This window comes from Callospermophilus lateralis, chromosome 7 (assembly GCF_048772815.1).
Source record: "Callospermophilus lateralis isolate mCalLat2 chromosome 7, mCalLat2.hap1, whole genome shotgun sequence".
NCBI lineage: Eukaryota > Metazoa > Chordata > Mammalia > Rodentia > Sciuridae > Callospermophilus > Callospermophilus lateralis.
The window spans coordinates 58015802-58037550 of record NC_135311.1 but is presented as its reverse complement, the minus strand read 5'-3'; the positions used below and the strand labels follow the sequence as shown (position 1 = coordinate 58037550).

The 21749-nt window shown below is 35.0% G+C and overlaps 1 protein-coding gene across 1 annotated transcript in view; it reads left to right on the top strand.

Moving 5' to 3' along the window:
* Positions 1 to 21749, top strand: part of Snx7 (sorting nexin 7) — an 88293-nt gene that overhangs the window by 43400 nt on the left and 23144 nt on the right. The window lies entirely within an intron of this gene.

Here is a 21749-nt window from a genome sequence, read left to right as displayed (position 1 = left end):
CATGTAGGCCTTTGGTTTGGTGCAGGTTGCAGTGGAAAATTCCTGAGCAGTTTAATAGGGAAAGTTACGATTTGATGTTATATGCTTTTAAATTTCTTCTTGAAGTAACAGACTTCAAGTACAGCTCAAAGATTTTTTTTCCCTTGGATCACTGGGGATGGTTTTAAACCTTACGCTTGTGACTCCCAATAGTGTGCGTTTCTCCATGAACAAGGACATTCTTCTCTGTAACCATAATACAGTCATCAACATCAGAAAGTTACCATCAATCTATTTCTAAATCTAATACTCAGATTCCAATCCTTTTGCCAGGATTCTGTAATGTTCTTGACTGCTTTTAGTTAGATGTCCACTTCAGTCTAGACCAGTTCCTTTGTCTTTCCTTGATTTTCATGAACATTACAACTTTGAAGATTAGAGGTGGAGTATTTTCTACAGTGCCACCAGTTTTAATTTGTTTGATATTTCCTCGTGATTAGATTTAAATTGTCAGTCTTTGGGGTATCTGTTAAGCAATGCTGGAATCTTTTCATTGATTCCTGTTAAGATAGACCATGGTGTTTAATTGCCCCAGGAATGATGGTGTCTCTTTGATGGTGCTCTTTGATCACTGATCAAGATGATGTCTGCCAAACTGCTCTGTCATAAAATCATTCCTTTCTTTTGTTGTTAGCAAAGTTTCTGTGGGGAACTTCGAGACCCGGCAACTATTCCATATACTTTTAAGCTTCCAATTTATTTGTGTGTTTGTGTATATTTGTGCTTTCATATTTCATTCAGTAAATAGAGTTTAGTTCGTTATCATCATTAATTATCTGCATACATGAATCCCCCCCCCCCCCCAGTGTGCGCGGTGGGACCATCTTCATTTTAGCTTCTGGGACCTTTGACACGTTTCAGCATTTTGAACCCTTCTTTGCTTCTGATGAAATTAAATATTGTGGGCTCTTGTATTTTACCTGCATTAGCCTTGAGATCAACCATTCTCTAGAGCCTTGGTTCCATTCAGTGAAAACATTACATTTAGAATATAATATCTTGGCATTAGACGTGTTCATTGCTATTGAGATATCACTATCCAAGACCTGAGTACACAGAGCCAGGAAATATCTGTACATGTAGTCATTGCTTCCCTATTGTTATATCTGTTTGTTTTTCTGTTTATGCACACTTACCTCTTGTGTCTTGAGGGCATTGGTTCCAGGATCCTCCTTGGTTACCCAAATCTGCAAATGCTCAAGTTCCTACTATAAAATGGCATAATATTTTAATATAACCTACAGACATCCTCCTGTATCATTTGAATCATCTCTAGATTACTTATAATACCTAATACAATATAAATAATATGTAACTAGTTGTTATACTGTATTGTTTGAGGAATAATCACAATAAAAATGTCAACAACAATAAAAATGTCTGCACATATTCATGACAGATACAATTTTCCTTTACAAATATTTTTGATCTGTGCTTGGTTGAATTCAAGGTCATAGAACTCCATGGATACAGGGAACTGGGTGTATATTTAAAAAGGGAATTTGCACCAATGCTTTCTGTTTTAATCCAGTTATTAGGATTTATTCTAGATTTCTTTTCCATTTGTAGTTCCCTTCCTGATTGAGAAGTAAGGTTCCGTTTTCCTTTATGTATCTGCTTATCTCATCATTCCCCTAGAATGTGTCCTGTGTCGTCTCCTTTCCTAAGTAGAGACACTCTTCATTCTACTTGGGCTTTTTCACCCTGAACTGAGAGCCTCCACCTTACTACTCTAGTGAGGTGTCGCTGCCCATGAAGTACCCTCCTGACCTGGCTTGAGCTGTTGCTCCCTACCCGGGGCCCTTTCTGTAGGTACTGCCTCCTTTGTCATTGCTTTGCTTCCTGCTTTAGGCCATTACAACTTTTCTTCCTTCTTCACCAGCATGGACACCAGCCTTGCTCTGCACCCCTGAATTGTGTTCGGAACAAGTTGTTCAGAAAGGGAAAAGGGAGAGCTGATACTTGTTTTCAAATGCTCAGTGAGTTTCTTGCAGGAGAAACAGAAAGTCGAGTTCCAGAGACCAGTGCAATGGGAAGGACGTGATACTGCCTCAAACTTGGTGGTAGAAGAGATTTTCAGAAGAAACATTAAGGGCATTGCCTGGTTATATAGCTAGTTAAGTGGCAAACCTAGAACTATACCTTAACCTTGTTTTCCCTGATCACTTGTAAATACTTTCTTTTCCCTTGATGGGTGGTTTAAAGTGGAGGGACCAGAAGAATTGAAGACAAGTGATAATTACCTCCTACTAAAATCAAAACAAAAAAGAAAATTTTAAGTATTTGATGCTTTCTTCTTTTGTCCCTCCAACCCCTCAAAAGAGAAAAACCTGGAATTCATACTAAATTGGAAATTACAACTTGAAAGTACTGGAACATGTAGAGTTATAATGACCTCAGAAAGTGGAAACCCTGTTTTTCTTCTTTCAAGGAATTATTGTTACTTTAAATTTAACAGTTTAATTGAATAGGAAAAGGTTTATGAATTGGGTAGCACTCAGGACAAAACTGGTCCAAAGTACTCCCTCAAGAAATTATCATAAGAGCTGTATTCTAACTAGGTCAACAAATCATGCTAAAACTAATAATAATAGCTAACATTTCTAAATAATTATTATGTGGCAAGAAAAATTTGAATCTAAATGCATTGGGTCATTTACATCTTATAAAATATAATAGAGTATAAGCACTATTATTTTTATTTTATAAATGTGATACTTGAGGCACAGAGAAATAGTTACTGGCTCAGCATTGCACTTGTAGGAATTACTAAAGCAGGGCTCCAAAAATTGTGCGGTTAACTGCATTTGAAAATTACAGTCCACCTCAACTCCTTTGAATAGCCTGCTGCCCGTTTTTTTATGCATAGCAGAAACCACTGATCCATCATGGAATTTTATAACAGCCCAGAAAAATCCTCGAAAATATTTATTCACATTCTTCAGATGACTGATGCTTATTGATTAGCATTTGCATGTTTGATAAAGTCTGCTTGCCATTCTTGTTGGAGAGCATTATTGATTACCTCATATATTCTCTCAAAACACAATGGCATTTTTAATAATTGTCCTTAGTGTCCATGGAGATTGGTTCAAGGACCCAGCAGATACCAAAATTTGAAGATGCTCAGGTTCATTATATAAAACAGCATAGCATGTTCTAATAACCTAAAGTCTCCTCCCATGTATTTTAAATCATCTCTAAGATACTTAAAATTTCTAATGTAATGTAAATGTTATGTGAATAGTGGTTATACTATAGTATAACCTAGGAAATAGTGACAAAGAAATGTCTGTACATGTTTATTATGGATCCCATTTTTTTTTCTTAAGTATTTCAGTTCTTCATTGGTTGAACTGAACTCATAGACACAGGACTCTTGGATAAGGTAGGGTGACTATATTTATTAGATGAACTTTACCCACCTTCTTTATCTCAGTCAAAAAGAGGGTTGGAAATAAGTTTAGGAGACCCAGTATTTTTCTCTTAATGTATCAGTGGTTCTCATAAACAGTGTGTCTGGGGAAAGGGTAAGAGATATTTTCGCAATATACAAACTAACCCAGATTCTGTTCTAGAAGCTTTTAATCTAAAATTAGTTAGCAAGTAGACAAGAGACATCAAGGAAATGCACTTAAAATAAAATCTTAACAGTAAAAAAAAATCTGTGGCAGATTCTTGCAACAGAAAAATGTTGTACATATTATAAGTATTCTGTAAATGATGGAATGAAAGGGGCATATGCATAATATAGATGACAAGAAGGTGATAGGTGTGATAATCACCTGTCATACATAAAAGTATAAATACAAGGCTTCCCTGATACAAGTTTTCCATAGACGATTCTATGTCAAAAGGTGAAAGCTTTATCCAACCTCCAATTTTTAGTTGTAGTATTTTTATTAGCTTATTTATACATATTTAAGATTACACATATGAAAGCATCACTATTTAACATACATTAAATATATTAGTGTAGAAATATCTTTTTCAATTCATGTGTATTCTCAACACTTCTTTTGGGTCATCTAACATTTTCTTATATTAGAAGAGGAAATTATACATATGCATTTCAGCAGTCAGGAAAAAAGGAACTCAAGAGTCTTTGTTTCTGTACCTCATTTTTTGAATCCAGGTATAATGTGTCCCTAGAGGTTTACCCCTAGCTACCACTACTCATTTAACAATATTAGGAACTTCAGCATTTCATTCGTCCCATGAGATATTTTCTCCTGAACTCTAACGTAATTAATCGGTATTATTCGTGGCTTAAAAAAAAAGCAGAACAATTTATTTGAATAGGTAATATAGTCACATGGTTGAGAATTCTTAAATTAAAAAAAATAATAATCTGGTGTTATTTCCTTCCCACCTCCATAGCCTGCTCTGCTCATGCCTCAAGCACATTGTTAGGCACTTCTGTCAGCCTTCCAGGCTTCTTTGCAGATATAAAGCAAGTATAAATGCACTTTCTAATTCTTTTGTCCTATGCATGTGGTAATATGCTAAAATAATTTCTGCATGTGTCTTTTTAAATATGATAACATATCTTGGAGTTCATCCTATTTATTGACCTTTTATAGTCTACATGATATTTAATTATGTGGATGTTCTAGAATTTATTTATCCTGACCCCTGCTAGTAAATATTTGTTATTTCTGATCTTTTCTTTTAAAAACAATGCTTCAGCGAAGAACCAGTCTTGTACATAAATTATAAATGCAAAAGTGTACCAGTAGATTTGAAAAAATAAGTGCCTGGAAATGAAATTTTTGAGTCAAAGGATACATTTAATTGCAGTAGCACTTTTACTAGATGTATGATCTTGGGCAAGTGAACTAACTTCTCAATTACTGGATTTCTTTATTTGTGAAATAGAAATAATATTACCTAGCTTGAATGTTAACCCATATGAGGTGCCTGGAATAGTGCTTGGCACATGGAAAGGGCTAAAATAATTAACTGTTGTTACTACCAAATTGTTCTCCAAAGGCAGAGCTGTTTACATTCTCCAGTGCTTGCCTATTTCTGCACCCTCAGCCCCCACCCTTGTCAGTGTTATCCAACTGTAGATTTGTTATCATCCAAAAAGTGAAAAATGTTATTCTATTGTAGGTTTCATTTGTGTGTCCCTTATAAAGAGTAGCATAAGCATTGTTTTTTATGCCTAAGTAAAACTTGCATTTCTCATTTTGTGATTGTTTTTTTTGATCAGGAAATCCTACTAATTCTTGCTCTTTCTTTGATTTTAAGGGCTTCTTCTAGGGAAATTAGATTTTATTTGTCACTCATATTTTAATTTTTTATACTGATTTTTGCTATGCAGATTCTTAAATTTTATAAAGTCAGATTCATCTTAAGGATTTTGTTTTAAGACCGAGTTAGCAAGTAGATAGAAGTCTTCTACTTCATGTGAGAGAAGAATTGTTTCATGGTTTCTTATATTAACTTTTTGGGCTTCCTTTTTCATATTTGAAATTTTGAGTCATTGGGAGTTAATTCTAGCTATAAATATGAGGTTTCAATTTAACTATAATATATATTTAAAGGTGTTTGCCAAACCTAGTCATTGAATAATGACATTTTCCATAGTGATTTTTGATGCTACCTTTTAAATATACACGACTTTTGTTTTTTCATACATACCTATTTTAAGACTTTCCATATGTTCCCTTCATCTGACTGTTGGGAAATGCTCCAGGGCCATACTGTTGAGGTTTTAGAATATGTTTATACAGGCAGGAAGATTTCTCTACCCCTGCTCATCGCTCTTCTTCTTTGTTTACAGTGCTTTTAGAAGTAAACATTGAAATATTTATAAAGCTAATAAAACCTTTGATTATAAAGTAATTTTCAGAAATAATTACTGATTGTTTCTTATAAAAAAATCACATCTAATTCCACCAGTAGAATTATATATATACATGAAAACACTATTGAGTTTGCTTATTTATTCCAAAATATTGTTTTTTTCAGAATGAAGTAATTGCAATAGTATTCAATAATATTAGAAATTTTCTATGAAAATGAATGAAAGCAATAAATAAAATAAAAGCAACTTAGGTAAAGGGACAGCTACAAACTCATGTACTAAAGCACAGATGCTGTTGCATGCCTGTGATGCCAACTTTCTAGAACTGTACTGCTGCAAGTGAAAGAGTTGTTTTTACTGTATGATAGTTTGGTTGATTGAATCAAAGAGGAGAGGTTGTTTCTCGTGGAAGTCTTAGCTCTGGTAGGGATTTGAATAGAAAATAAATGAAAGAAACAACAGGAGGATTTACCTGATTAAAAGTATAATGTACTATAGCAAAGGTAACATGGTAGTCACTAGACTTTTTTGATCTCATATTGTGTCAGCTAATTGTCACGGTAATGAAATACCTGAAAAGATTATTTTGGCTCAGTTTTGAAGGTTTCAGTCCATGGTTGGTTAGCCCTGACGCTTTGAGGTCTGCGATAAGGCAGTACATTATGGTAGAAGGATGTGACAGAGCAAGCTGCTCACCTCATGGTGACTGGAAGCAAATAAAGAGAGGAAAGAGTAGCAGTTCACAATTCCCTTCTAGGGCATGTCCCAGTGATGTAGTATCTCCCACTAGGCCTGACATCCACTACCACCTTCCTATAGTGCTGTGGGCTGGGAACCATCCTTTAACACAGTGGCCTTTGGGGGAATCTTATCGAAACTATAGCGTATATGTATCACCTAAATACTTTTAAGCATATCTCCCAATATATAAACATTTTTCGCTTTGTAAATGACTTACTTATACTACTTACTAAATTATTATACATATTAAATTATTATAATTGTTATAAGTAAATACTTATTATACTTATAATACGTATTTTACTTAAACTAGTATATTCATGTATTTTATCTGTATTACAAATTATGCATGTAAGTAGGTACTAAAATATCTGAATAAGAGTTCAATATAAATGGAGTGTTTTTTAGGCAGCACTGTTGGCTATCTTAGGCATACCCTGAAGTTCTTCTATTCTATTTGAGAGTTTTGTAGTAGGTTGGGGTTTGTATCACAAATTAGAGAACCTGGACTGTAGGCAAAAGTTTCTGAATAAGTCACTTCAATCTCAATAAGCATTGTCAAAAAACTGGGAAAATAATATTTACCTTATAGGGGTATATTGAAAATTAAATATACTAGTATGTGAGATATTATTTGGTTAAGTAGTGAGTGAAAAAACATATTTCATGACATAAAATTGTATGGCCTGAGCCAGGTATGGTGACACAAGTCTTAATTTCAGCTACTAAGTAGGCTGAAGCAGGAGACTTTGCTGGTTCAAGGCCAGTCTGGGCAACTTAGGAAAACTCTGTCTCAAAATTTAACAAGAAGAATAATTGAGGATCTAGCTCAGTGGTAAAGTGCTTCTGGGTTCAATTTTCAGTACTGCAAAAAAATAAATAAATAAACAAAAAGTATGACTTAAAGGCCTTGGAAATAAATAAGTTTTAGATTTTGGCTCCAGGAAACCTAATGATAATATGACATATGGTTATAACTTAAAATAGCACATTACTTTTTATGACTTGTTCTTCAGAAAGAAATACAGAAAATTATCATGTCAAAAGGCGTAAAAGACCTTGAATTTTGTGGTTCTTATTGTTTTTTTGTTTTTTTTTTTTTTTGAGGAGTCACATCATTTTTTATAAAAGTTTTTTTTTTTTTTTTTTTTTTTTTTTTAAATTAATGAGACTCCTAGAAGCACCCAGAAAGAAATGGATCCTCTTTATTCCAATGTATACTTAGTGTGCTTCACTTGTGCAGAAGATTCAAAGGAGAGCTCTTCATTTCCTAGAATGCTACCATTTAAATAACTGGCTTTCTGTGCCTTCAGTATAACAAGAAATCATAATTATCATTTGTGAGATGTTAATGCTGTTGAAGGGGCTGGCTTGAAAGGTGATGCGTCAACTACATTTGTGGGTGTTTTATGACTCAATGTGTCATTTTTAGAAATTGCTTTTGTGTTTTACTGAACAAGTTACATTTGGATAACAAAATTGGCAATGGGTTTCAGGGAGAGAGGTTTCCACTTTTTGAGAAAAGTGTGTATTATAAAGCATATAAAGAAGGTACTATTTAGTAATCACATGTATGCCTGAACAGCATTGTATAATCAAGCATCTGATTTCCTCAGACACATCTTACCTCTCTCACGAATCAGAAAATAATACAATTTTATTGTTAAGAGCCCTCTTATCTCTCCCCTGCAATTTAATTAATGCTTGTTAAGAAGAGGTAGCTGTCAGATTAAAATTGAATTTTTGAATTTTCTATTGTCTTCTGACGGAGTGGCAATCTAAATCTTTTTATTTAGGTATGTTATTTTCAAGAACTTTTCAAAATGATAATTTCCTAGCTTTTCTGATTGTGAAGAGAAATTTTTAGCATTTGAATAAATAGATTGAATGGTTAAAGGGTTTTTTCCATAAAAGGAAATAATAGAGAAGCCATTAAAAAAGGAAAACAATAATGATAATTTTAAGTAAGAATAACTATCATCCTCAAGTTGTACTATTTTTCTCATAAATTTTGCTGGTATATACCTTTATGGGTAGGTACCTACCTGTACAGTTAAATTGTTTTGTGGTATTTACAAATGTAAAGAAATAATTCTTGAAAAACTAGTAGAACAAGTCTATATTCATCAGTAACATTTTATTTTCCTAATATTGTTTGTTCAGCCTACAAGTATTTATCAAATCCCCATAAACACTGGAGATAGTGTTGAAAAGATAGGCATGTGGTCCCTCATGGCAGAGCTTACCTTCCAACGGGAAAGTATAAAACAAAGTAATTGCTATTTGTAATGAATGTTAAGGAAATAAACAATGGACTGAGATAGGATATAACTGACAAAAAAGGGAAAAACTCATTTTGTAGGATAAATGTTGTTCTAGGTAGGGTTATCTGAAGACTCTTATTTAAGCTGAATAAAAGAAAGAGTCTTTGGCCCACACCCTTCATGCATGCCCTTGCCTGCAAAAAGTAACTTGAAGGCAGTCTTCAAGTGCTGGAAAAACTGTATGAAACTGTTACTCAGCCCTGGCTTCACCTCTCCTCCTGCCCCTGACTACTGTACCTCTATAAATATGAACACCCATAACAAATGTTGCTGTGTGTCCCTCTGCATATGACCTGTATTCCTTTGAGTGTGTATTTCTTACTTTACTCCAAACGACATCTCTCTCTCTAGATAGACTACATTCTCCCATGAATCAATATCTGATTTCCTAATTAAATATCTGTGTCTCTAAAATAAATAAATAACAAACAAAAGAGAACTAGCAAGAAGATTTATTTTTTAATCAGAGCATTCTTGTTATATAGCACTTGGGTTCATCCCAACAAAATCATACATGCTTGGAATTCAATTTCAGTTCATATTTCCCCACTTTCCCCTTCTCTCCTCCTTTCCCCCATTTTCCTTCCTCTACTTTACTAGTCTTTCTTGCATTCATCTATTTTTTTAAAAAAATTTTTGATTGATTCTTTCTACTTATATATACAGGTGAAATTCTGTGTGGCATATTTATATATGCACATAGATGGATTTTTTTCAATTTATTCCTCAATTACTCCCCTTTCGCATTCCTCCTTTCTTCCTTCAGAGAGTAGATCTTCTACTCTATGGATATTCCCTATATCTTTATGATCTTAAATCCTCCCTTTTCTTTTCCTTTATTTTGCTGTAGCTTCCATATATGAGAAAAAAACATTTGACCCTTGATTTTCTGAGTGTGGTTTATTTTTCTTAGCATGATGTTTTTTATTTTCATTCATTTACCAGCAAATGCAATAATTTCATTTGTCTTTATGGCTGAGTGAATCTCCATTGTGTATATATACCACAATGTCTCAATTTAAAATTGATTTAAAGGGCTGGGGTTGTAGCTCAGTGGTAGAGTTCTCCCCTCACATGAGGAAGGCACTGGGTTAGATCCTCAGCACCACATAAAAATAAAATAAAGGTATTGTGCCCATCTACAATCCAAAAAAAATTTTAAAAAATAAGTAAAATAGATTTAAAGTAGAATAATTGCTTAAATATTTCCCCATTAAATGCCCTTTAATATCTCTCAGTGAAGATTTAATTTTTTCCCTATAAGATCTTCTATATCTTATTTTATTTATTTTTAAGTAACTTACTTTTTGATTTGTATTTACTATGAATTTTATATGTGAATACATTTTATCGCCTAACTTTTTTTTGGTTAAATTATAGAAATGTAACTGACTTTTTCTTATTTATCTTATATTTGGCAACTTTCTAAATAATAATAATAATAATATATTACATATACCATTATATATAATTATATACATGATAATTATTGTTATCATTTTTGTACTGGGGATTGAACTCAGGGCCTTATACATGTTAGGCAAGAATTCTGCCACCAAGCTTTATCTCCAAGCCTTTGTGCTTTATTTTGAAAATTACCTAGGTTTGCCTTGAACTTGAGATCCTCCTGCCCCAGCCTTCTGAGTAGCTAGTATTACAGGATGTGCCATCAAGTCTGGGATCTAAATTATTTTAAATTTTAATACTTTGTTTATAGAGTCTGGTTTTATCTGTAGACAATCCTAATGTGAGTGCACATGAATAATTTGTCTAATTTATTCAATAATTATACCTTTGTGATTTTTTTTTTTCATTTGTCGTTAAGCTAGTGAAAGAAGAGGTGACAATGTTACCAGTATGGAAAATCCTTGTATTACTCCTAATTCTAGAGTAAATGCTTTTAATATTCTTTCCATTAGTAATGATGTGTGTTTTAGTATGTGTGTATATATATATACACACACACATACACACACTCGTGTGCGCGCACACACACACAGTATTTTAGTCAGGGTAGGATATTTCTTATCACTCTTACTTGGCTAGAGATTGATTTACATAAGTGGGTGTTTAATTTTATTGAGTGCCTTTTGGCACTTACCCAGGTAATTTTTATTTTCTCTATGTTATTCTCTTATTGTGCTGATTTAACCTAAATGAATTTCCCATTTTAGCCATACTTTGATGCCTGGGGGACACCCAAACTGGTCACTGCTGGATTTGGCTTGAACACTTTTTTTTCCCTAGGAATTTTGAATTTACATGTTTGAATAAATGATTTTAATTACTGTTTTTTGTACCAGAAATGTCAATATTTATATTAAGGTTATTCTGGTCTCATAAATATCTATACAGTAGATTAATTTGTGTGAGATTGTCATTATTGTTAATGAAGAGATAGCTCATGATTCTACATTAGGAATAGCTCTCAAACAGTTTATACATTAGGGAATCAGTAATAACATTGGAGAAAGCCTAAATATTAATTGTGCTGCCATAAGCCCTTATAAATGTACTTGGGAGTAAAGATCTCCTAAGGTTAGGATAAAGGTTTTTTTATTTGCTACTGGTTCTAGATTTTAATATCAGGAATAAAGGATGCAGGATTGATGATTGAATATTCGGCAAAGGTGATTCTAAGAGTGATAGGTTAAATTCCCCCTAGATTGTTTTTTAGTAGTGACAGATCACAGGGATTGAAAAACAAAATTTGATTGGACATTTCCCTCTGTCACCTGGCAACTGTTCCTAGAGAAATAAACCATAGAGAAACTTCTTTCTGTATCCATACTTTTTATACTTGGTACCTTGGCAAAACCATTGGTACTTATTTTAATCAGCTTTTTTGCTGCTGTCACCAGAAATACCTGACAAGAACAATTTTAAGAGGAGGAAAAGTTTATTTGGGGGCTCACTGTTTCAGAGGTCTCAGTTCATAGCTTAAGGTGAGGCAGGAGATCATGGTGGAAGAGTGTTGAGGAGGAAAGCATCTGGGAACATGACCCTAGGAAAGAGAGAGACAAAATGTATACCCAAAAGGCACGTCCCAGGGAGCCACCTCCTCTAGCCATGTCCTACTTGCCTAAAGTTACTACCCTCTCAGGGAATTAATGTACTGATTAGGTTAAGGCTCCCATAACCCAATCATTTCACCTCTAAACTTTGTTGCATTTTCTCACATAGGACAACTCATACCTAAACCATAACAGTAATAATGGCAGTTGATGCCTCTAGACTTTAATCATGCCAAAGTATGTTAATTATTTATTATATATGTAGTTTAGCAGTCAGGCAAATTTACTCCTAACACATTTTTTTTTCAGGGGTTGGGGTACCCAGCCATATTTTGTATTTTATTTGGAGACAGGATCTCACTGAGTTGCTTAGCGCCTTGATTTTGCTGAGGCTGGTTTTGAACTTGGGATCCTCCTGCCTTAGTCTCCCAAGCTGCTGGGATTATAGGTGTGTACCACCTCACCTGGCCCTAATACATATTTTAATGTGGTATGTAGCTCAAACATGTTTTCTGAAAGAGTTTATTTTCTAGAGTATGGGGAAGTTGGAATACATGCACGTGATAAATGTTAGACCCAATAATTCAAGTTTAAAATATCTTTCTTTAAGATCTTTTAAAGTTTTATGTGAGTACGACTACTCTCGAACATGTTAATTTAAAAGTATTTTTCTCTCTGTAAAATATTGACAAGATTATGCCATGTTTATTCATGGCTCTGCTGATCCTCTGAGCCATCGCTGAGTATTGATGTGGGAATAGGAATCCCAACTTGAGAAACACGTTGAAGCCTTCCATATTGGTCTCATTTGTGAAGCTCTCGGCATTGGGAGGACTTTTTGATGTTAAGTAAAGATATCTCTCTATGAAGGAAGTGTTTCAGAAATTGAACGAGAAAGGAAAGAAAACACTTCACACAGGGGCACTGTGCCTAGCATGGTACTTGGCATATATAGTAAATATTCAACAGATAGTTGTTGGATGAATTAATATGTTTTCTAAAAACTGAGCTGTGGTAAACAAGAAAAGCTAAAGGCTGACAGATAAGTTTGGAAGTATGGAGGGTCCTTGCTTCTATTTTTCCAACTTTGCTAGACAGGAATTTTTAGTTACTAAGAAATATAAAATAACTTGCTGAATCAGGAAAAGTGTTCATTTGCGTATTTTGTCTGAGGGCTTTATCATTTGTAATTTGCATGATATTAATGCTTGGATTAGAGAGGAGTGATTTATTAAGGTGAAATGGCTATTCAGTTCTTTATATCTGGAACTGATTTGTAGAAGGGACTTATGGAATATCCTTACTTAGATTTTTGGGCCTACAGTATTATCCAGCTAAGCTACCAACATCCTCAGGCATACTGGGGCTTTAAGGGAGCTTTCTGAGCTTTTAATAAGGTAGTATATTGTGTTCACTGTGACTGTTGTTCCCTTCTTATGCAGGTCCTCTTTAGGGGTTCCACAACAGAATAAGTGAATGAAAGGGCAGATTCTGTTAGGACATTTCCGATATCCTAACAATATCCTCTCATAACCACCTGGAACCACTCTAATCCTCATGTGAAATAAGGGAAAATGCTCAAAGCAATGTGGATCCTATAAGCTGTAAGCTCCCAGTGGAAGAGTTTTCCCTTCTCTGTTTTTCCCTGTGCCCTTATATTTTTTTTTCCCTGTGCCCCTTTATTTTTTCTTCCTTATTGAAAGTAATAGGAATCTGCATTTTGGTTGGAGAATAGATTGTGATAGAGCATGAATAAGTAAAATTAAAAGTTTCATATGGAAAATAATCCTGAGATTGAGCTTGCCAAACAATTTGGAAGAAGAAAAACATTGTTGAGAATTAGCCTACAGTGGAAGTGTAGTTACAGGGAGGCGCCTGTATCTCATGCCAGATCTTACTTTTGTGTTACTGAAAGTTGGGCCAGCTGGATTGAGGGGAAAGAGTTACAAAGACAGTTGAGTGAGATACCATTTGTGACTCACAGGGCAGGACTGATCATAATAGTTTCTCAGAAACGGTAACTTAGCAGGCATATGTTAAGAATCTGCTATGTGCTACAAACGTGCTGGATCATAGCTCCCTGAGCTAACTCTACCCTTCGCCATAACCTCCAGACATCTCTTGTGAATTCCCTACTCCTTATTACTATTACTATCAAGCTGTCTTTGAGGTGTTAGAGACAGAGAAAACAAAGATATTAGGGTGATCAAAAAGCCTTCGTTTTGAACAACTAATAAAAAAAAAAAAGCCTTCAAGCAAGAATGTAAAGTTGATCAGGGCAGTTTGTTTTCTTGATAACGAAGGCAATATCATTCATCTGACTGGGTAGATGTTTCCTCATTTTTTTTCTTTTGGGACATATCCCTCCAAAAGCGCATCCCTCTCTTTCCTTGCTAAATCCCGAGCTGTGATAAATTATGAAATAGTTGTATATTCTGCTACAAAATCTAAATAATCTTTCCAGGTCCACCCGAAAGATAGCTTAGTGAATTAAAATAAGTGTTATTTTTATTGGTAAATGTGGAATTCCTTGCCTCTAAATGGAAACACTGCTTAGAAATGGCAGCAAAAAGGTCAAACTTAAAGTTTTAAGAACAGAAGACTGACTTAATTGTTTTTAAGGACATTTTAACCTCTATGAAGAAAATTCTAGTTATTTCAAGTGTGTAATGGTAAATCTAATATATGCACATTGTCTACATTGGGATTTATCTCTTCTTCAGTTATGAGTATACAAGTAATTCAATTTTACAACATTTGTCTCCAAAATTTGTTATAAAGCATTTTTAGCGATTTGTATTTGTGGAGCACATGGTTTTAAACAATTTTAAAAGTTTTTTTTTCTATACTGTATTTGCTACCTTAATCTTGTGATAATACAATTCACATCTGTAAATTTTAAATATAAATAAATAGATATTTGTGATATAATTTCAAAGATAACATTTTTTCAGGAAAAAAAATTCTCTTAAAAGATTCTAAAGTGTTCAATCCCCTTAACCTTTTTATAAATTGGTAGAGACTGTTCTTAAATACTCTTCTGGGAAAAATATTTTTTTTACTTTTTGTATTTGAGTTAATTTGGTTAAAAAGCCAATAAATTAATCATTTGCTTATATTTATGTAACTGTTCTCTACTATGGGATCTATTTCTGATGGTTGGATTTATGTGAAAATATGTTCTGGAAAAATTAAAGTTATAAAAGTAACAGAAAATTAAAATTTATATAAGCTATTTATGAAAATTATCAGAATCCTGCAGAGTTTTGGATCGGTTTCATCTCAAGCCAGTGTTGAGGGTTTGTAAGGAAGAAAACTGCAGTGTGACTGAATGGGCTTGAGAGATTGTGTGCACCTATGGTGTTATTAGCAGCCATATGTGCTTCAAAATTAAATACGGTTAAAAATAGCACAATGGCTTACAGTGATGAAAATGTTCCCACAAGGCCATGCAACCAGAAGGTAGCTTTCATTTTCTAGTAATAGTGAATGATCTGCTTGGATTCACCCACATTAATTTCCCCATGTGACCTACAGACATTGACAATATGAAGGCCAGGGTTCTGAGTTGTATCTGGTATTTATAGCATCTGCTCTTGGGCTTTTTAGTTACAGGATGATTCTCCTTGAACAGAATCAAAGAAAAAAAACAGGTCCAATCTGACAAGCAGGAATGGACCCCCTTCTGATGGCCTGGGACCCCTCTAGTTGATGGGATATAAAACAAAGCTTGTGGATCTTTTGTTCTTCTGCTTGACACCCCACTTCTTGGAGTGCACTTTCCATGGATGGAAAATAATGAAATATAGTAACTAAATATTAATATTACTTTGAAAATTTAATATAGTGGATTTATTTGGGGTTTTTTGTTGTTGTTATTATTTCATTTGTTTGCTTCATTATTTCCTTTAATTTCTTTCTCTAAGACTTTTTACTTTTGGGGGCTTCAACAAATTTTGTTCTCACTTTGTTTTTCTCTTATTCAATAATAGGGGTATTTAGTGACATATGTTACAAGCTTACCAAAGTTTGATCATGTTCCTCTTTCAGGAGCAATAGTTTAAACAGCAACAACAACAATAAAAGTTTAATCTCACCCTTTTTTCTAGAATAAAGGTGAACTCCAAAGTTTAAGAATCCTGTTTTGTTTGTTTGTTTGTTTGTTTTGTTTTGTAACAACACTAATTTAGCCCCAAGTGCATGAAGAAACTATATGTTTATTAGGTTGTCTGTCTTTGGTCTGCCATATGCCTTGCCCATTGCAGACAGGAATAAACATTCACTAACTAAGGAAATAAAGTCTATTATCTTTTCAGGATACAGTAATCCTAAATTGGTTTTCTTGATAAGCAGGTGCTGCTTCTAAATTCTCTAAGCTGCCTTTTTTTCTTTGAGCTTTTAGTAGAAAATTTTTCAGTTACATTTCAGATCAGATTTCCTAGAATCCAATCATGATACATATCAACTTTCTTGAATTTGTTTACATTTCTTTTTATGACTTGATTCTACTATAGGTACATCATACTTAAAGCTACTATTTGAATGTGAATGACATTCAAATTACTTAGAACTTGAAATATTTTATAGTTTTCACATAACTCCCCAAACTTAGCACTTCAAAATAAGTGATTCAATTAAAAAAAGTCACCGGTAACAAATAGACCAGGCTTGTATCTGTGTGTATTTTACTAAAGTGGATCATTAATTTTATAGAACCTTTTGTTGTTGTTGTTGTTGTTGTTGTTTGTTTGTTTGTTTTGTTTTATTCTTAATTCTGGAAAAAATTCCAAAGCAATTTAAGCACTAACGTATCAAGTTCAAAACATTACATATTAGTTTTCTGTCACTATGACCAAATACCTGAGGGGATCAATCATTTTGACTCACAGTTTTAGAGGTTTCAGTCCATGGTCACTTTGCCCTGTTGCTTTGGCCCTGTAACAGCATAGTACATTGTGGCATGATGGAGGGGCCAGTTTACCTTGTAGCAATCAGGAAGCAAAATGAGAGAGGAGAGGAGCAGGGACACCAGTATCTGTTTCAAGAGCACACCCCAACAACATAACCACCTTCCACTAGACCCCACCTTCTAAGGGTTCCACCACATCCCAGTAGCGCAACAGGCCAGAAACCAAGCCTTTGACACATAGGCCTTTGTGGGGGGACATCTGAGATGCAAACTATAGCACCTTGATAATGTAGAAAAGTCCCTCCCAAAAAGGATGTTCAGCTTTGCCCATCAGCTGTGCTGAGATTTCCTTATAGTTTTATTTCTCTTCCTTAGACATATAGCTCTACTTTGTTATTAAAAATATTCAGTTTTGCTTGGGTGTAATTGGTATGTCAATTGGTATATCTGTCTCACTTCCAATTGTCCAAAGCACCTAAATCAGTATAGCAAAGCCATTTTGGAAGTTTCAAAGTATAAATGTGACCCTGGCTCCTGCAGGTATCCCAGAATTGAATGAAGTTTAATGTCATATGTAACTGAATGGGTTTTAATGTTTGTATAACACTGAGCCTCAGCAGGCAAGACAGGACAGTTTGGGACAAGAAGTGTTTGTTTTACTGCTGTTGTCTTCAGGCTTTCAACTCCTACCCCACCTGTTCTCCAGTTCACCTTATCAGCAACACAGTCCTTTCTCCCAGTGCCTACAGCTAGCCAGGCACCAGACTCTCCTGATTCTGCCTCCCAGCATTTTATCTCATCAATTTCGCTGGTACCAGGAATCTTATTGTTGTTACTGCCCCCAGTCCCTTTTCTTAAACTCCTTCAGGGCTCCATTTATCTTCTACTAAATCCAAATGACTGCAGGAAAGCTCCTCTAGGACCTGACGGTCACCTGCCTGTCTGTCTTCATCGTTCACTGTTCCCCCTTCTCATTCTCTGAGTACCAACCCTAATGAGCCACCTGCAACTCTTTGAAAACTCAAAAGTAAACATGCCTCTGTGCATTTACACCTGTCCTTTGATTTGCATGAAATACCTTGCATGTTCTTTATCCTGTTGCATTTATATTTCTCTATGTCCGCAGGAGTTCATAAGGGCAAAATCCATTTCTTCACCCTCTATTTTAGTTCTTAACAGAGCCTCTTAGATGGATGCTGAGCAAATGCTGCAGGGTGAGTTGAGTGAGTGGGAGCAAATCAGATCCTGATTGTTGTTCCTGGTTATCTTCTTGGTGCCAATTTAATCTAAAAGGTTTCCTTCCTTCCTCTCTTCCCGTCTCCTTTAACCACCCTACACACCTCTGTCTAAGGAATCTATATGATTCTGTCTTGGTCGAAACCCTCAGTGGCTTACATTTCCTGCAGAATCCATTTCATGCTCCATATCATTTCCACCCTCTAGTGGTCAATCTTTAATCTACCTTTGCACTTGGATTTCTCAGGTTTTTCCTTGCCCACTCCAGACTTTAAACTAGGCTCTCTCTGCTCTTTTATCCCGTACTGTAACATATCACATCACCTCTCTGGTTGTGTTCATACCATTCTTGCAGCCAGGTATTTCTTTGCCCCAGTCACTGCCATGTGAATTAACAGTCAAAATATTCCATAATCAGAATTTAGAATTAATTTAGAATTAATTCTCCATTCTTTATCTTTATTTTTTTCCTCCATGAAGATATGTGTCACATTTTGCTTTTTATTATAGCTTTTGATTTTTGCTTTACTTTTGCATGTCTTTATTTTAATAGATTACAAACTCATTGAGATAGGAGCTGAATTAGTTCAACCTTGAAAATCACAGGCAAGCCAGCTCTGTTCCTGGTCCGATCCAATGGTTATAGATGGAACATATGTTTGGCAGACCTTGATTTGAATTGCTGAAATGCCACAAACAACTGTAATCTCCGTTAGTTCTTTCTCCCAGTTTCCCGGCTTATAATAGGAAGATGATAATATCCAATTTACAACATGCTTATGGAAATTAGATGAAATAATGTAAATATATAGCTTAAAACAATGACCCGTGGCAGAAATGCAATAAATGATTCTTACTACTACCCTTACTATAGACACGGAATATTGGAGAATGATATTGTTTTGTTTGAGTCCTTAGTATTAATGACTTTCATTTAATTGAGTGACTGTAGCTAGAAATCAACCATTAGCTTTGTTGTTAAACATAGACCCTTTTTTATTATCTTACAATCTTTTATTGTTACTTAATTCTGGTATTGTGACATTTTGTGGGCAAAAAGCATTGCTTGCTTCTTCAGTTTTTCCAACATAGGGCCCAATTGCTGCCAGCATCTGTGAAAAGAATAATTATGCAAACTTTAAGTCCTCTTTATCCCAACTTTCCCCCATGCCATTTTGTAGTAGAGTCTATGAATTGGATTTCCCATGGTTAGAGTTATTGAACCCTGCTTTGTGGTATTAGAGGAGGCACTGGAGCAAGAGAGGGGCTCCTTTGTCCTGGAAGGTATCTTAACACATCTTATTCTCCCACTTTGGTTAACTTTTGGTGTGCTCTTTCAGAACCTGGACAGATGGTGGAGTCAGAATACATAATCCTTGCACCAAAGAAATGGCTAAAATTGAAGTTAATCGAGGAGAAGGACATCTAATTATATTATGCATTTGTAAATTGTTAGGCAAGATGTTGTCCAGATCATTCTTTGAATAACATGATCATGCTCATTATCAATTAGTGTTTCTCCAGTTTGAAATTATGGAAGATTATTCAGTGTGAGGAAATTCCTGTCTTGTTTCTCCTTTCCCAGTTGAAATAATAAAGAAAGAAATAGCAATGGAAATCAAGTTAGACCCAGGTCTGGCAGGCAAATGACATGTTGTCAGAGACCAAAATACCAAAAGAGAGAGGATCAGTGTCAGTTTTGCCAGCTAATACTGATGACGATAATGGTGATGGGCATGGAGAGCATATAGTAGGCAAATTGTCAGGCAGGATGTGAAACAGTGTTTTTTGTTTTTGTTTTTTTTTTAATTTTGTGCAGTTTTCTTAAAAATCCCTATGAAGCGAGTATTATCATTTTTATGTTTTCTAGATGCATAAACTACTGCTTCGACAGGGAGTCTTATCCAATGTCACATAGCTTATGAAAGAAGCAGGACTTAAGCTGATGTTGACCTAACCCATAGCCAGTCCTCTTCATCTCAGACCTCTCTGGAGGTGAGAGTGAGTCTTACAAGACCTTTTCTCTAGGAGTGCAGAAACCATCCACCAACCTGACCTGGAGTCTTCAATGAAGGGGATTTACAGATTGACAAGGGAAAACCCTTTGCTATAAATCTGTTATTAGAGTAATCCCGTTATAAGCTTCAACAGGAAGGGGAAGAAGAGAAAATATATGATTCTGATGCTGTGTTTCCTAAATCCAATTCCTGGGGGGCCACTCTTTCAGCAATCTCACTCCAATACATTGCAACTTTAGACCACAAAGCCTAACTAGAGAATAACAGTATGGTTACAGCTGCTATGTGTGCCTCTTGACCCTAGGTGGAGGAGGAGAGACATTGGGTTACTACTTAATATTTGAATGACAAAACCCCAACCAACAACTCAGAGAAGTGAGGCTTCTAACAGACCTGAAGCTTTGTCTATTGGACATAGATGTTAAATGAGTTTGACCTTTAACAGTTTTACTTTTAACTTATCCCTTAGCACCTACAGCCTGCATTATAAGTTATTCAATTAATATCCCATTAGACAGGTTCTGTAAGAGTTAGCAAAATCATTGCCCCAAAGACTACACATACCCATAAAGTTCTAAATGGCCTCTTTGATATGGTTCTCCCCCAAAAAACAGAACAAGAAATTTAAAACTCTCTCTCACACACACACACTCCCCCTCAATGAAACTCAATGTTACCACTGAAATAGATTTCCCATACCATATATATATTTATATAATCTCAGAAACAATACATTTTATTGATTCTAAGATATTGTAACATGTTTGAAATAGAAATTCTTCTTACTCAGGGACCTATTACAAATATATACAGTTATGAAAGATGGTGGTAATGCATAATGTCCCATTTAAAACATAGGAGGGAAGAAGTCATTTCTTCTTAAATCTTCATGGCTTTGGATCTCATGCAGTAAAACCCAGAGCTGTCCCACAGACTATACGGCTCACTGTGATCCAATCAGCCTCCACCTGTCCGACCCGTCTTGAGTCTCCCCTGTTCCTTCTCACTGTGCTGAAGCTGTGCTGGTCGCCTTGTTCTAGAAGAGCCAGTCATGCTTCCACCTGAGGTCAAGTGCCTTCTTGATTCCTCTGCCAGGATCTCTTTCCCATTTAGAATGCCATGGTTCACTCACATGTCTCCTTAGAAATTTATTCAAATGATGATTTCTTATTTTGGTTTTCTTTGGTCACCTTATCTGAAGTTTGAGCATTGTAACATTTTCATTGTAACTTTTTTTTGTTTCATTTATCTCTTTAGCTTTTATTACTGGCTGATAGTTAATATTTTATATTGCTTATAGATTCTCTCTCCCCAGCAGAGTATAAGCTCTACTAAAGCAGGAATTTTTGTCTATTATCTTCAGTACTCATTTTCCAGGTCCTAGATGAATGCTTGGTACAGTCAGGAAGCTATACATATATACACAGTCTCACACACACACACACACACACACACACACACATGATACACACACACACATATATACATATATATATATATATATAGATAAACAATATGAATAAAATATATAAGTATGTAAAATATATTAGTCTGCCACATATAAAAAATAAGTCAGTGGACTGCATGCTTAGTTTGGTGGGTAAGATAGGGAGGGGTGTAATACCACCCTGGAACCTTCCTAATGGACCTTAGATT